Below are 16,252 nucleotides of genomic sequence, written 5' to 3'. Positions count from 1 at the left end.
TGTCTTGCAAATACCACCCCCTGCTGTCTGTCATAAGTTAGTTATGGTACATTTTTAACTAAGTCCAGAAATTACAACAACTGTTTTCTTTACGGTTTCTGTCACTCTTAGAAAGTCCTCCCACCCCCACTTCCTCCCTTTATTTAAAAATATATTACTGGGCACCTGGGTGGCTCAGTCAGTTAAGCGTTCAACTCTTGATTTCAACTCAGGTCATGATCTCAAGGTTCCTGAGATCAAGCCCCCCATTGGGCTCCCCACAGTCAGCTTGGGATTGTCTCTCTCTCTCCCTCTCTCCGTGCCCTTCTCCTACTCATTGCGCATTTTCTCTAAATAAATAAATAAATAAATAAACTTTAAAAATATATATATTACTTATGTCCATGTAAAAATCTACATGGACATATTACTTATGTCCATGTAAAAATCTACATGGACATAAATAATATATATATTTTTACAGCATCTTTATATTTATAGCTGCTTTATTCATAATCGCCAAAATGTGGAAAAAAACAAGAGATCTTTCAATAAGTGAATGGGTAAATACACTGTGGTACATCAGATAATGTAATATTGTTCTGTTTTAAAAAGAAACGAGCTACCAAGCTATGAAAAGACGTGGAGGAAACTTAAACGCAGATTACTAAGTGAAAGAAGCCAATATGCAAAGACTACATACCATATGCTTCCAACTTTATGACATTCTGGAAAAGGCAAAACTATGGAGACAGTAAAAATCACTTGGTTGCCAGGGTTTGGGGGATTGGATTAATAGGTGGGGCTAGAGGATTTTTAAGGCAGTGAAACTACTCTGTATGATATGATATGGTGATGGTGGATATGTGTCATTATGCGTTTGTCAAAACCTATAGGATGTACAACACTAAGAGGAAACCCTCATGTACACTGTGGACTTTCATTAATAATAATGTATCACACTGGCTCATCTATTAAAACAAATGTACCACACTAATGATAAGCATATGAATATGTGGGAACACCAGCATTCAGACCATAGAAAGCATAAATTGCCTCTGTCAGAAATGAAGAAAGTTCTCAGAAAAGTAATTTTGCATGCACCTTAAGAACTAGAGGAATGAAAACAAAGCAAACCCAAAGCAAGCAAAAAGGCCAAAAAAGGATAAAGATGAGAGCAGAAATCATGAAATTAAAAACAGAAGAAATAATAGAGAAAAATCAATGAACCCAAAAGCTGATTCTTTGAAAAGAGCAATAAATTAATAAAGCTCTAAAAAATATTTGCCAAGGGGAAAAAGGGAGAAGACACAAACTACCAATATCTCCAGTAAAAGAGGAGACATCACTACTGATCCCACCAAAATTAAATAGTCATTAGGGATATACTATGAACACCCCTATACCCATAGATTTGACATCTTAGAAAAAATAGACTTTCAACAGTCTTCACTTCTTTGAAAGACAGAAACCACCAAAACTCAGTCAAGAAAAAATAGCCTAAATAGTTATATATCTCTCAAGGAAATTAAATCCATACTTTGAAACATTCCAAAAAAGAAAAAGAAACTCCAGGCTCAGATTATTTCACCATCTAATTCTATCAAATACTTAAGGAAAAATAATATCAACTCTACACAACCCTTTCTAGAAGTGGAAAAGAAGGGAATACTCCCCAACTCGTTTAGGAGGCCAGCATTATCTTCATACCAAAATCAAAGAAAGACATTACAAGAAAAGAAAATCCTCATTTATGTCTCATAAACATAGATGCAAAAATCCTAAACAAAATTCTAGCAGGTGAAACCCAGCAATATCTCAAAAGGATGAAAATGTGTTTCATCACAGAAATGCTAGGCTGAATCAATCAGCATTCAAAAATCAATCAATGCAATTCACCATGTATATAGACTGATGAAGAAAAATCATGTAATCATCTCATTAGATGCAGAAAAGAATTTGACAAAATTCAAGAAACATATTAAAACTCTCTTACACTAAGAAGAGAATTTCTACATTCTGATAAAGGGCATCTACCAAAAATATTATATTATAGTACCATGCTAATATATTAATATATTATAATGTATATATTATATTACATTGCATTGCATTACATTATATATAATGGTGAAACACTGAATGATTTAGCCCTAAGATGGGAAACTTAGCAATTTTGAAATTGTAGAATACTACGGTCCAACCAATTAGCAAATATACTGCAGCTAACAAGAGCCAAGTTTCTCACTGTCAAAGCAAGAAATTACAAATGAGCAAAGGAAGAATGCTAGAATAAACCTTCTTGCTGGACTGGAGTCAGAACAACCAATATGAATTAGTGACTGTTATTTTTTAATAGAGAAACAAATATATGTGTGTGTGTATATATGGATCAGTAACACATACATCCCAGGAGCAACAAGAACAGTCAGCACACAGATCTCAGTTTCCAAAACCACTCTCCAGTAAAAAGGAACCAGGACTCCTTAGAGAAGTAGCTGATTCCAGGGCTGGGACAGGGAAAATACAAGATGAGCCTGGAGTGTCTTATAGTGTCAAGAAGTTAAGGAAGTGAGCTATTTTCAGAAAGAGTTGTGTTGTGTAGAGTTGATGTTTTTTCCTTAAATATTTTATAGAACTGAACAGTGAAATAATCTGGGCCTGGAGTTTCCTTTTTTCGGAATGTTTAAAGTATAGATTTTATTTATTTCCTTGAGAGATATAGCACTCTATGAGGTCATATCAAAAGGATACAAGAGGCAACCTGAAGAGTTACCAGTGGCCAAGGCCTTCTTTTTATAGATAGAGTATAGCTAATAAACACGGAGGCATGATAAAGTATTATTATTTTGCAACACCAATAAATAAATTAATGGATCTAGGCAATGATCATCAATGATTATAGGTATCACTAAAAGAGATACAAGTGGACATCACATGCCTCCAGGAGGAAGTGTACACATTACTCATAAGTTGCAACACATGGACCTTATGTGGTCCATAGAATATAAACCAAATACATCCTTTGAATATAGATTCAAATAAAATGCAAAATAAAAATCATGACAGTGGCGGAAGACTGAACACTGCCTAGAAATTTAATATTACATATTCACTTCTTAGATGTGATATTAATAAAAAGGAGAGTCCTACTGCTTTAGAGTGATGTGCTGAAATGTTCACAGATGAAATGATAATATCTAGTGTTGGTTTTCAAATAATCGGGAGAGGAAGGGATAGGGTTTAGATGAAACAGGATTGCCATGTATGGTAGTAGTTGACGTTTAATGATGGATACTTGGAGTTCAGTACACTATTTTTTCAACTTTTCTCTATATAGAATTTTCCACTCAAAATATATTGACAAAGATTTGTCAAAGTTCACAAAATTTCCATTTACCCAAACATTTTAGATATATTGGGCTAAACAAGATAACTTCCAGTCTCTCAGTGAGAAAGTAAGAGAGACAGTACAGTCATTTGATACATCTTGGTAAAGCTTTTTTGGTATACTTCCCAGAGACTGCGAAATCTCATGTCTCCAATGACTGGCTGATAAATCCTTTTGCAAGTCAAGCAGTTTACACTATTTTGTGTTCAACAAAAAGGAAGGCAGATGTATCCATTAACAGACAATTAAAAATTAATGGCAGATCGCTATTGTAGTTTTGGCATTCATCTTGGAAGGAGTACTAAAATTGAGTGGCATTGCCATAACGAAATTGTTTCCATCCCTATTTATTTATTTATTTATGTGACTGAGGCTTCTCAATGCCTGCGTTGGTTAAAACAAAATATTGGAATAGAATTAATCTGAACATTGCCCCATTCCTGCAAAGAATAATAGTCATGCACATATATATGAAAGAAATGGGGGAAATGTCATTCATCCCATTGAGAGATGCATTTCCAAAATAGAATTCTGGGGGTTTTTTCTATAAATGTGGTACGTTTGTGTTGCTTTGATCAATTGTGTACAAATAACAGCTAAGAAATAACCAAATACAGAAGACACACTTCTGTATTTGTAGCTACATAAGCTATTCAAACTTAAAGCTCTATAGTCACATCATTTTCCTCAATTTTCATATATATTTTTATAGCAGAAATGTAGGTGACTAGGGTGATCAGAATTTCCCAGCATAAAAATCTATTATAATAAAATACAGTTCAGTGGGGCAGGTAAGTGGACAGTGAAGGAGAAAAAGGAAGAGTGTAAATTTTCTGACTATTAAAAAAGAGTTTGCACATGTATTATGTATTTTGTATTTTTTTTAAATGCTTCTTTCTTTATTGAGAGAGAGAGAGAGAGAAAGTGTGTGTGTGTGTGTGTGTGTGTGTGTGTGTGTGTGTGTGAGTGGGGGAGGAACAGAGAGAGGGGGAGAGAGAATCCCAAGCGAGCTCCACGCTTAGCACAGAGCCTGACACGGGACTCAATCTCACGTATTTTTTCATGTATTTTTTAAATAGTTTATAGGTATTCAATTTCTGTGTTTTTATATTTTTTAAAGAAGTAGTAATATTATTTTAAAATGTTAATATCCACAACGTGCTAGAAATTGCATTCTTTACAAGCACTCAGGATGAAAAAATTTTAGAAGTTCAGTTTAAAATGCTCAAGAGAACACTTAGAGTTTTAAAATCCTTTCAGTGAAGGGGCATCTGGGTGGCTCAGTGGGTTAAGTGTCTGACTCTTGATTTCGGCTCAAGTCATGATCTTGCAATTTGTGAGATCCAGCCCCACACTGAGCTCTGTGCTGACTGTGTGGAGCCTGCTTGGGATTTCCTCTCTCTCCCTCTCTGTCCCTCCACAATTCATGCTGTCTCAGTCTCTCTCAAAAACTTAAATAAATACATACATACATACATACATACATACATAAATTTTCTTCAGTGAATAGAAAAGCAAAAATGTTAGAAGACCATTGCCCTAGATAAACTCTTACATAAACACATGATGATATATTTTTATAAAAAAGCTCATTAAGGTTAGAACCTAGAAACAACCCAAATATCCATCAACAGTAGACTGGATGAACAAGTCACAGAAGACACATACAATGGAAAAATACACAGCAGTAAAAGTGAACAAAGTACAGGTATCAGCATCAACCTGAAAAAATCTCATATACATTATGTTGAACAAAAGAAGCACTTCCCAGAAGAATATGGAGTCTGATTCCATTTTTGTCAAGGTTAAAAATGGACAACACTAAAAATATGTATTACAGCAACAGACATAAATTTTACAGTAAAACTGTAAATAAAATCAAGGAATGATGGTCACAAAGGACAGGGTAGTGATTACATCAGGGTGAGAGGGAGGAAGAGCTATGTGACCAAGAAGGAAGAAATTGGGATGAAGAGCCTCAAAGTCAATGCTCTATTTCTTACACTGGATTCATTGATATTCTTTACATTATACATACACTCACATACATGATATACTTAACTATAAAAATTCAACCAGATTGAAAAGCACGAAACAAGATCTGAACTAATAGAAAAATGTACTATCTTCTTGAATTAAAATACTATATTATAAAAGTATGCATTCTTCCAAAATGGATAGATATTTAATGTAATTCCAACTGAAATCCCAACTTTTCATGTGCAGAATCACACAATACTTTAAGGCCCCCATGGGATGAAAAATGCCTAAGTATAATGAAATCAGTCTGATATTGACATAAGAACAAACAAATAATTCAATAGAATAATATACATAGGACAGAGTGAACCCCAGTTAATAATGGAATTTAATATATGACAAAGGCAGGGAAGTAACAGTTTATGTGGTCAGAGTTGCTGACCTGAATGCTTTTCTAACTAGAAGACAATAAAGCTGAGCTCCTACCTCACACTATATATAAATCTAAGAAAGATCAAATTCCCATGTATTAAAAAAAAGCAAAAATATTAAAATAAAATACAGGAAACTGTGCAATCCAAGTTGGGTATACTTTCTTAACCAAGACATGGAGACAGAAGTTATCCAATAAATAAATAAATAAATAAATAAATAAATAAATAAATAAATAAAAGATAGCTTTAAATATTTTATTATGGCAAAGATGCCATAAATAAAGTTAAATGAGAAAAAAAAACCACCATATTTGAAAAAAGATGAAAATTTGGGCTCTGTGCTGACAGCTCAGAGCCTGGAGCCTGCCTTGGATTCTGTGCCTCCCTCTCTCTCTGCCCCTCCCCTGCTCCTGCTCTGTCTCTCTCTCTCTCTCTCTCAAAAATAAATAAACGTTTTTTAAAAATGAAAATTTAAAATCTGTTCTAAAAAGAGCTCACAAAAATCCAGGAAGTGTGCACCATATGTGTGGGCTGTTCCAAGGTACACAATAAACACCCGATCCACATTATGAAAACATACTCAACTTTGTAAACAGTAAAGGAGGTGAAAGTTAAAATATCAACTTGCAAACACTGGAAAGGGTAATAATATCCACGACGGGCACAAATTAGTGGGGAGGTTAAGGAGAAGTACAAAGGATGCTTTAATGGACTGCCAGTGAAATGTAAATTATTACAGCCTTTATGGAAAGCTTTCTGATGATATTGATTGCATTTTGAAATATTTATGCCCTTCAACGAGCAATCTTATCCAAAGACTTCCTCTAAGAGCAATACAAGCTCTGGTCGGGGCCTTCTAGCAATGCAGCAGTGTTTCCAGAGACAAAAATACAGGATGTGGAGTCAAAGCTCACCAGTGGGGAGATGAGGGGTATATTATGCAGCCATTAAAAAGGATGCTACATATGCTATTTGGATGTTCTTCATTTCCCTTCTGCTTCTCTTAGAGCCTGCTTTTCTCTCAGCTCATTTAGCCTTCTACTTTCCTCAGGTACCTGGTCAACCCTGGGTTTCTCTCTCCAGGGCTTCCTCCCCACACCAGCAGTCCAGTCAGGGACTCCCAACCCCCAGAACAGCTCAAGAAAGGGGACCACTTGAAATCTCAGCTCTCCCAAGAGACTCAGTCATTCTAGAGAAGGGCTTTTCATGGTTTATGAGTTTTTCTGCTCTTTGGCCAGCCCTCTGGGTCCTTCTCTGTGCACGCTGGGTCAGCCCACAGATTGTAGGATGCCATGCTGTTGTCTCGCTTTAAAGAAGTAAAATGACACAAGCAGATGGGTTTAGTGAGAAAGCCAGATGGCTCGGGGAGCAGAAAGAGGATGTAGGGGAAGTCTTCCTCCAGTTTTTAGAAGCTTTTATAATGTTTAATTCAAATTACTTTTTTGATTGGAGAATGTCCAAAACATAGGAACAGGTATACAATAAAAATCTCCCTCCTACCTCTTCTCCTACATGCTCAGTTTCTCCCCCTTGAGGCAGCCAATGTCACCAGTTTTGGTGTTTCCTCCCCAAACCATCCTGTGCATATGTACATAAATATCCATACATTTACATATATATGCATGTGTATATTTGCCTACATTGTAAAGAATATATACAATCTGTTATGCTACACATATGGTTTTGTAACCCAAATTTGCTCATCAGGGAGTGGTAACTTAGGGGAATGGTGTCAGTATAATGTGACAGTCACGTTGGTGCATATGTGATTTTCTCCCTGGTGTTACATAATGTTTTATCCCACCAAGTAACAACAATCAAGCAAGTGCCCGATTCACTCCCAGAAATAGTACCCAGCTCAGGACGCTTTGAGGGCACCACCTAGCATCTGGAAGCTAGAGACTCCTGGGCACCAACTTAAATGCCAGTTACTTATCTCTGTCTCTCTACCTATTTTTTTTAAAGTTTATTTATTTATTTTTGAAAGAGAAGAGGGAGTGCAAGCAGGGAAGGGACAGAGAAAGAGGGAGAGAGAGAATCCCAAGCCCACTTGGCGTTATCAGTGCAGAGCCTGACAAAGTGGGGCTTGAAGTCATAAACCATGAGGTGATGACCTAGCCGAAATCAAGAGTGGGACACTTAACTGACTGAGCCACCCAGGCATCCCTATCCACCTGTTAATTGGACCTGTTTCAACAGCAAGTGGCTTTTAGGGAAAATATTACTTACCTGGTCACATACTAAAATGATCAAGAGTCACTCTGGCTTCAGGCACTGCTGAATTCAGGCCCAAGCAATATCATCTGGAGTGGGTTTTTTTCCACCTCAGCTCTGACTCCACAGCTTGTCTTCATTCTTAAGTTCCTAGGGTGGACCTCTCATGGTGACAGTATGGCCACCACAGCTCCAACTCTACATCCTTCCAGGTTCAAGTTCAGCATAAAGAGCAAAAGTCTTTTCTGGTAGCCCTAAGACTTACCCTGATGTGGCCAGTTTAGGTGTGCCCACTCGTGAAACAATCACCATGGTCTCAAGGCAATGATCTGTGGCCTAATTTGGGGTCTAAGTTTGGGTTACATACTTCATCCCTGGAACTGAAGATAAAGCCCCACCATGAACACATAGCCAGACAATGAGGAAAAGGAGGATCCCCAAATGGAAATCCAGGGCCGTCCTCAGGAAAAGGGAGAATGAATGCTGAGGCCACCTGCTTCTGAGATTCCATACTAACACTCACCCATTGGTTCCCAAAAAGTATTTTCCCCACCTCAATGTTTCAACCAAGAAAAGGTGGATAATTTGAGAAAGCCTCCAGATGGTTCTGATGTATCTCCTAGTAGGAATGTTCTTCTAACCCCACACTGGAAATCACAACCCTACTCAATTACCACCCAAACACGTCCCACTAATCCCAATGCAAACTGAATGTAAGTGGCTCAAACAAACTCTATGCACAGCTAGAAAAAATAATCCATTCCATTTATTGATCCATCCAACAAGTATTTAGAAGCTGTCCTCCCAACTCTCCCTACTATCACTCTTGTATATACAAAACAGGAAGGTTTGTATACCGTTACAATTCACTGCTGACTTCCAAATTTACATTTACAGACCAAACTGTCCATCCACAGGAGAGTGGCTGAACTAAATGTGTTATATGCATACAAATGAATATTATTCATGGTTAAACAGGAAGGGAACTGTGACACATGTTACAACATAGGTGAACCTTGAAACAAGCAGTCACAAAGAATAAATATTGTGTGATTCCACTTATATAAGGCACCTAGAGCATAAAATTCATAGAGGCAGAACATAGAATGGTGGTTTCCAGGGGCTGGAAACCAGGGGGCAGGGGGTGTGGGGGTTGGGGGGAGTTAGTGGCTCATGGGGACAGAGTTTCCTTTGGGGAAGATGAGACATTCCAGAGACAGAGGGTGGGGATGGTCACACAACAATGTGAATGTACTTAATGCCATCGAACTGTACACTTAATACTGATTAAAATGGTAAAAAAAAAAAAGAGTTGTATATAAAAATAAATTAGATATCATTAGTGAGAGTAGGTTAGGAGAAAACAACAAAGACTTCAAACCTTCAAACTTTGGTATTATTTCCTACAGACAATAAAATAAATAATGCAGTAAGCTTTTAAAGAAATATAAGAGATCCTCAGTGGATGGCTGAGGAACAAGAGAGGATCAGGAGAGCCAGAAGATTTGGGGCACCTGGGTGGCTCAGTCGGTTGACTTCGACTCAGGTCATGATCTCATGGTTCATGAGTTCGAGCCCTGCGTCGGGCTGTCTGCTGTCAGTGCAGAGCCCGCTTCGGATCCTCTGCCCTCCTGTTCTCTCTGCCCCTCCCCAGCTTGTTCTCTCTCTCTCTCTCTCTCTCTCTCTCTGTCTGTCTCTCTCAAAAATAAACATTAAAAAAACAGAAAAGAGGAAGATTTGAAAAAGAAGTGAATATAATGTCTAGAGATATTTAATAAGAATTTTAAATGTAATAGGATAGTTAAAAGCCGATTGTTACAGGGACGCCTGAGTGGCTCAGTAGGTTGAGCATCCGACTCTTCATTTCCGCTCAAGTCATGATCTCACAGTTCATGAGATCCAGCTTCCCTCTGTACTGTCAGAGCAGAGCCTCTTTGGGATTGTCTTTTTCCCTCTCTCTCTCTCTCTGCTCCTCCTCTGTTTTCATGAGTGCACTCTCTTCCTCCTCCCCCTTTCTCTTTCTCTCAAAAATAAAGCAGACTGCTATAACTTAGGCAGTAATGAGTGAACGTGGTAAATAATTATGAAGAATTTATCCGTAATGAAACAAGTAGAAACAAAGAGATGAAAAATGGAAATCAGGAAGGGAACAAGGAGATCAGGGGCTGGAGTGTGAAGGTCTAATGCATGTCTCATTTTGATTTCAGAAGGAATTACAGGGGAGAACCCGGGAAAAGGACTGATCAAAGACATAATTCAGAGGTTCCCAGGTTTTAAAAATAAAAGTGTGGGGGCACCTGGGTGACTCAGTCAGTTAAGCATTGGACTTCAGCTCAGGTCATGATCTTCAGTTCAGTTCATGAGTTTGAGCCCTGAGTTGTGCTCTGTGCTGACAGCTCAGAGCCTGGATCCTGCTTCAGATTCTGTGTCTCCCTCTCTCTCTGCCCCTCCCCCCCAAAAAATAAACATTTAAAAAAGTTAAAATAAAAAAATAATATAAAAAGAAAAGTGTGAATTCCAAGACTCAGAATTCTTTAAAATAATTCCTCAGGAAGGCTTTTTCAAGGGAAAATAAATTCATATGCACCAACACATTTTGAAGAAAATCTTGAAAACACCAAAGAAAGGGAAAAGATTTTAAGGAGCAACCAGAATCGGTTGCATTTAGCAAAAGCTAGAATTGTATGTCCAGTGAAACTGTTTATCTTGAGCTGGGTATAATAAAGAATATTCTGATAAATACAAACTAAAAAGGTTTACCACCAAGAGACCTTTACTTTTTTTTTCTGTTTTAGTACTTTATGCATTCTTTTTTTTTTAATTTAAATCCAAGTTAGTTAACATATAGTGTAATAATGATTTCAGGAATAGAATTTAGTGATTCATCACTTACATATAACACCCAGTGCTCATCCCAAGTGCCCTCCTTAATGCTAATCGCCTATTTAGCCTGCCCCCACCCAACACCCTGCCAGCAACCCTCAGTTTGTTCTCTGTATTTAAGAATCTCTTATGGTTTGCCTCCCTCTCTGTTTTTATCTTATTTTTCCTTCCCTTCTCTTCCCCTATGTTCATCTGTTGTGTTTTTAAATTCCATATAGGAGTGAAATCATATGATATTTCTCTTTCTTTGACTGACTTATTTCACTTAGCATATTACACTCTAGTTTCATCCACATAGTTGCAAAGATTTCATTCTTCCTGATCACCGAGAAACACTCCATTGTATGTGTGTGTGTGTGTGTGTGTGTGTATATGTGTATATATATATATATATAAACATCTTCTTTACCCATTCATCAGTTAATGGACATTTGGGCTCTTTCCATACTTTGGCTATTGTTTTTTTTTTTAATGTTTATTTATTTTTGAGACAGAGACAGAGCATGAATGGGGGAGGGGCAGAGACAGAGGGAAACACAGAATCGTTAGCAGGCTCCAGGCTCCAAGCCATCAGCCCAGAGCCCGATGCGGGGCTCGAACTCACCGACCGCGAGATCATGACCTGAGTCGAGGTCGGACGCTTAACGGACTTAGCCACCCAGGCGCCCCTTGGCTATTGTTGACAGTGCTGCTATAAACAGGAGAGTGCATGGGCCCCTTCGGATCAGCATTTTTGTATCCTTCAGGTAAATACCTAATAGTGCAATTGCTGGGTCGTAGGGTAGCTGTATTTTTAATCTATGAGAAACCTCCATACTGTTTTCCAGAGTGGCCGCACCACTTTACATTCCCACCAGCAGTGCAAAAGTGTTCCCTTTCTCATCCTCGCCAACATCTGTTGTTGCATGAGTTGTTAATTTTAGCCATTCTGACAGATGTGAGGTGAGACCTTTACTTTTAAAGAAACTTAGAAAGGATGTAACTTAAGAAGAAAACCAGTATCAGAAAGAAGGCCTGAATTACAAGAAGAAAAGGAGAGCGTTCTTTTCTTAGTAAAAAAATAAGCAAATCTGAACAAACATTGAGCACACCAAAAAAATAAGATATCCAATTTGTGAGATTAAAATAAATCAAGATAGAACTTAAAATTCAAGACAAGAATGGCATGTAGCAAGGAATCCTCTAAAGGCATTGTATTTTTCAGATAGAGGATAGGATATTGATCACCTTTTGGTCAAGTGCGCAAGTTTGTTGTTGTTGTTGTTATTTGGTTTTTTTTTTTTAAGATGTCAAGGGAATCCACTAAAAACAAAAACAAACAAAAACAAAACAAGAAATCCTCATGAATGAGGAGGGGGCGCCTCAAGAGGGGAGAGAGAGAAATGAACTCAGCCAGAAAATACTGACGACGGCCACAGCAGCCCCTAGCGGTGAAAACGAACAGTTGTCATGTCTCCTTCCTACTTTCAGAAGGAATGTTTAAAATAAAGTCCACAGTTTTTCCTAAACTTTCATTGCACATTGTGTGTGTGTGTGTGTGTGTGTGTGTGTGTGTGTGTGTGTGTGAAAGAGAGAAAGACAGAGAGAGAGAGAGAGAGAGAGAGAGAGAGAGAGAGTTCTTTGGACCTGAGGCTCCAGGGCTTTCTTTGTGCGATTTGAGACAATGGGGTTTGACCTTGTTCTCAGAAACGTATCTGAAGAGACTGTGTTTTGCAAGGGCCAGAAATAGTTAAGGAAGATTCCCATTGCCAGAAAGCCTTCCCCTTCCCACCATCTTGGCGCTGTCTTTTGGACATACTTTTCCAGGAAGTTTTCCCATTTGCAGCAAATGGAGCAGAGGGCGGGGGGAATTGCCTGGTGCCTCCCAGAGTGGGGTACAGTTCCTTCCAGTCCCTCCCAGTCTAGCATCCTGGTCTACACTGGAGCAGGGGAGCCAAGCTCTGACCAGTGAAGTTTTAAATAATGGACAGTGGGGCGCCTGGGTGGCTCAGTCGGTTAAGCATCCAACTTCAGCTCAGATCACCAAGTCACCAGTCATGGGTTCCAGCCCCCGTACCCGGCTCTGTGCTAAAAGTGCAGAGCCTCCTTGGGATTCTCTCTCTCTCTCTCCCTCACTCTCTGTCCCTCCCTTGCTCAAACTCTCACACACACTCTCTCTCTCAAAATAAATAAACATTTAAAAATAAACAATAAAAAACTAATGAAAATGAATAGGACTGGGTCTTGAACACCAAATGTGAGACCATGTGCAGGTTTTGGAATCTGGAACCTGGCCCTGATGCTGAAGGACCTCATATCCAATGAGGAAATGACGAGTTGACAAAACACAGTTAAAAGCAGTGATTAGGAAATAAAAATAGAACCATTTCCTGTTTATACTCTGGTTTTAAATCCTTCAATAAATGTAAATAAAGCTTAGGATTACTTGCCTGACCCCATGTCAGGGCCATGAGGTTGTTTCCATCTATATATACAGTTTCACCACCAAGACCAAGCTGTGCAAATAGACCAATAGCTGTTGGTTTTTCTAAGTAAACAAAAGCAAGGGGAGAGGGGTTTCACATCTGATTTCCTACAGAAAAGAAAAAGATTCAGAAACATCCAGGGCTAGTCACAGACTGAGGAGAGGGAGGGCAGGAGAGACAAGAATAAAGGAAATGGGGGAGGGGAGAGGGATGAGATGGAGGGAGCACCACCCTCAGAGACTTAGCAACTTCAGGGGGAAGTTGTCAGACTCCGACAGTAAGAGACCATTTCGTGCAACAACATCCAAAAACCCCCCAAAAAAACGTCTCATCAAGTTGACATTTATTTACCAGAATGAAAAATGAAAACCACTTCTGTCTGATCTGGCCATAAATGGACTGGTTTAGAAACACTGATGCACAGAAACTAATAGCATCTGACAAGCTCATACAAAGAACTAAAACAAAAAGATTTAATTCAAGGGGCCATGTTCCATATCTGAATTCTCCCCAGCAAGGTGTCATTATCTATCCCTATGCTTCTCAAAATGTGTTCAGCACATGAAACACCACCTGTACATCTTGTGAAATACAAATTTTTATCCAGCAGGTCTGGGATGGGGCAGGGTTTGTATCTCTAGCAATCTCCCTGAGTTGCCTGTGACACAGGCCAGTGCATCTGGGGGCAGATTCACACTTGAGGCAGCAAGAATATAGGCTCCTGGGGCTCCTGGGTGGCTCAGTTGGTTAAGTGTCCGACTTCAGCTCAGGCCATGATCTCGCAGTTCATGAGTCTGAGCCCCACATTGGGCCCTGTGCTGACAGCTCAGAGCTTGGAGCCTGCTTCTGATTCTGTGACTCCCTCTCTCTCTGGCCCTCCCTGGCTTGTGCTCTGTCTCTCTCTCTCTCTCTGTCTCTCTCTCTGTCTCTGTCTCTCTCTCTCTCTCAAAAATAAATAAAAACATTAAAAAATTAAACAAACCAAAAAAAGAATATAGGCTGCCATCAGTCACCCGGTAGAACTAGCCACTCTCCCTACTGTGGTCCCCTACACCAGGGGATGGCAAACTTTTTCTGTAAAAGGTCTGCTAGTAAATATGTTAGGCTTTGTGGGCCATTCAGTCTCTGTTGAGGCCACTCCACTCTGCCTTTGAAGCAATGTGTAAACAAATGGGTGTGGTTATGTTTCAATAAAACTTTATTGACAAAAACAGGTGACAGATGGGACTTGACCCTCAGAGTGAAATTTGCCAACCCCTGTTCAGTTCTCTGAACATATTTCTGTCTCATCTCTGTGACCTTTTCTTCCACAAGCTTATTTACAACCCTCTATCAAGGACGAGGTGGTAAGGGGCCCTGGGGAGACAGACACAGACCCTCCATTCTGAACCCCCATGTGCAGGGCCATCCTTCACTCATTTTAGCAGCTCTGCATCTGTTCAGCACAACCCAGTGAGGCAGCACTGTGTGGTTGGTGAAGGTTGATGCTCTGAGCCAGTCTGCCTGGATTTGAAGACCAGTTCTTCCCATGGTCTGCTAAGGAGTGATAAATCCCACCTCACAGCGATTTCATAAAGCCACATGGAGGTACAAGGCCGCTGGCTACGTTGGAATCAGATAGCCAGACTCACTATCACTTGTTAACTCTACAGACCATAACCTGCTTTCTTACCCTTCAGAAATGCTTACATCTATATATTTATAATATATTTTTATAGGTGTATAAAGAAAGTGAAAAAAGGGTCTCCTGGGTGGCTCAGTCGGTTGAGCATCTGACTTCAGCTCAGGTCATGACCTCGCGGTCTGTGAGTTCAAGCCCCGCGTTGGGCTCTGTGCTGACCTGGAGCCTGCTTCAGATTCTGTGTCTCCTTCTCTCTCTGCCCCTCCCTTGCTCATGCTCTGTCTCTCTCTCTCTCTCTCTCTCTCTGTCAAAAATAAATAAAACATTTAAAAAAATTTTTTAAGTGAAAAAAATTTTAGCTATTTTCCTTTCTTTTTCTTTCTCTTTTTATTTTAGAAAGAGAAAGGAAAAATGCACAAGAGGAGAGAGAGGCAGAGCGACAGAGAGAGAGAATCTTAAGTGGGCTCCACACTCAGTGAGGAACCCAATGCGGGGCTTAATCCCATAACCCTGAGCTGAAATCAAGAGTCAGATGCTCAACCGACTGAGTCACTCGGGCACCCTGAAAATGAAAAAAGTTGTAAAAATTCCTCATATCATTTAAAATGAAAGTGAAAAATAATAGGTATGTGCATGTGTGTGTGTGTAGAGGGAAAGAACTAACAAATTACTGCAGAAAGAAGAGAAAGAGAGGCGGAAGGAAGGAAGGAAGGAAGAAGAAGGAAAGAAGGGAGGGAGGGAAATGTCTTGTTCCAGGGGCACCTGAGTGGCTCAGTCAGAGCTTGGAGCCATCAGTTAAGCATCCGATATAGGCTCAGGTCATTATCTAGTGGTCCGTGGGTTCCAGCCCCAAGTCAGGCTCTGTGCTGGCAGCTCAGAGCCCGGAGCCTGCTTTGGATTCTGTGTCTCCTTCTCTCTCTAACCATCCCCCACTCGTGCTCTGTCTCTCTCTCAAAAATAAATAATAAAAAACATTAAAAAAAAAAAAGTCTTGCTCCATGCCTCACATAGTCCCATAAATCCCAAAGAAAGTTATAGTCAAAATTATAGATGCTTAAAGACAAATTCAATAGGTAAAAAGATTCTAAGTACAGTATATGAGAATTATTTTCACTTTACACTGAATAGAAGGAAATCAAAAAAAGGAAGTTTGCCACTTGGGATATAGAGCAGAACATAATTAAATTTAGTCTTAGTGGGACTTTGTTTCCATGTCACAAACTGGCCCTCATTTAATTCAATATGTATCAACACAGAGTAAGTCGTTTATGCACACACTGTGTGC

Source organism: Acinonyx jubatus, chromosome A2, assembly GCF_027475565.1.
Source record: "Acinonyx jubatus isolate Ajub_Pintada_27869175 chromosome A2, VMU_Ajub_asm_v1.0, whole genome shotgun sequence".
Taxonomy (NCBI): domain Eukaryota; kingdom Metazoa; phylum Chordata; class Mammalia; order Carnivora; family Felidae; genus Acinonyx; species Acinonyx jubatus.
The sequence above is the reverse complement of the archived record's forward strand: the minus strand, read 5'-3'. Positions refer to the sequence as shown.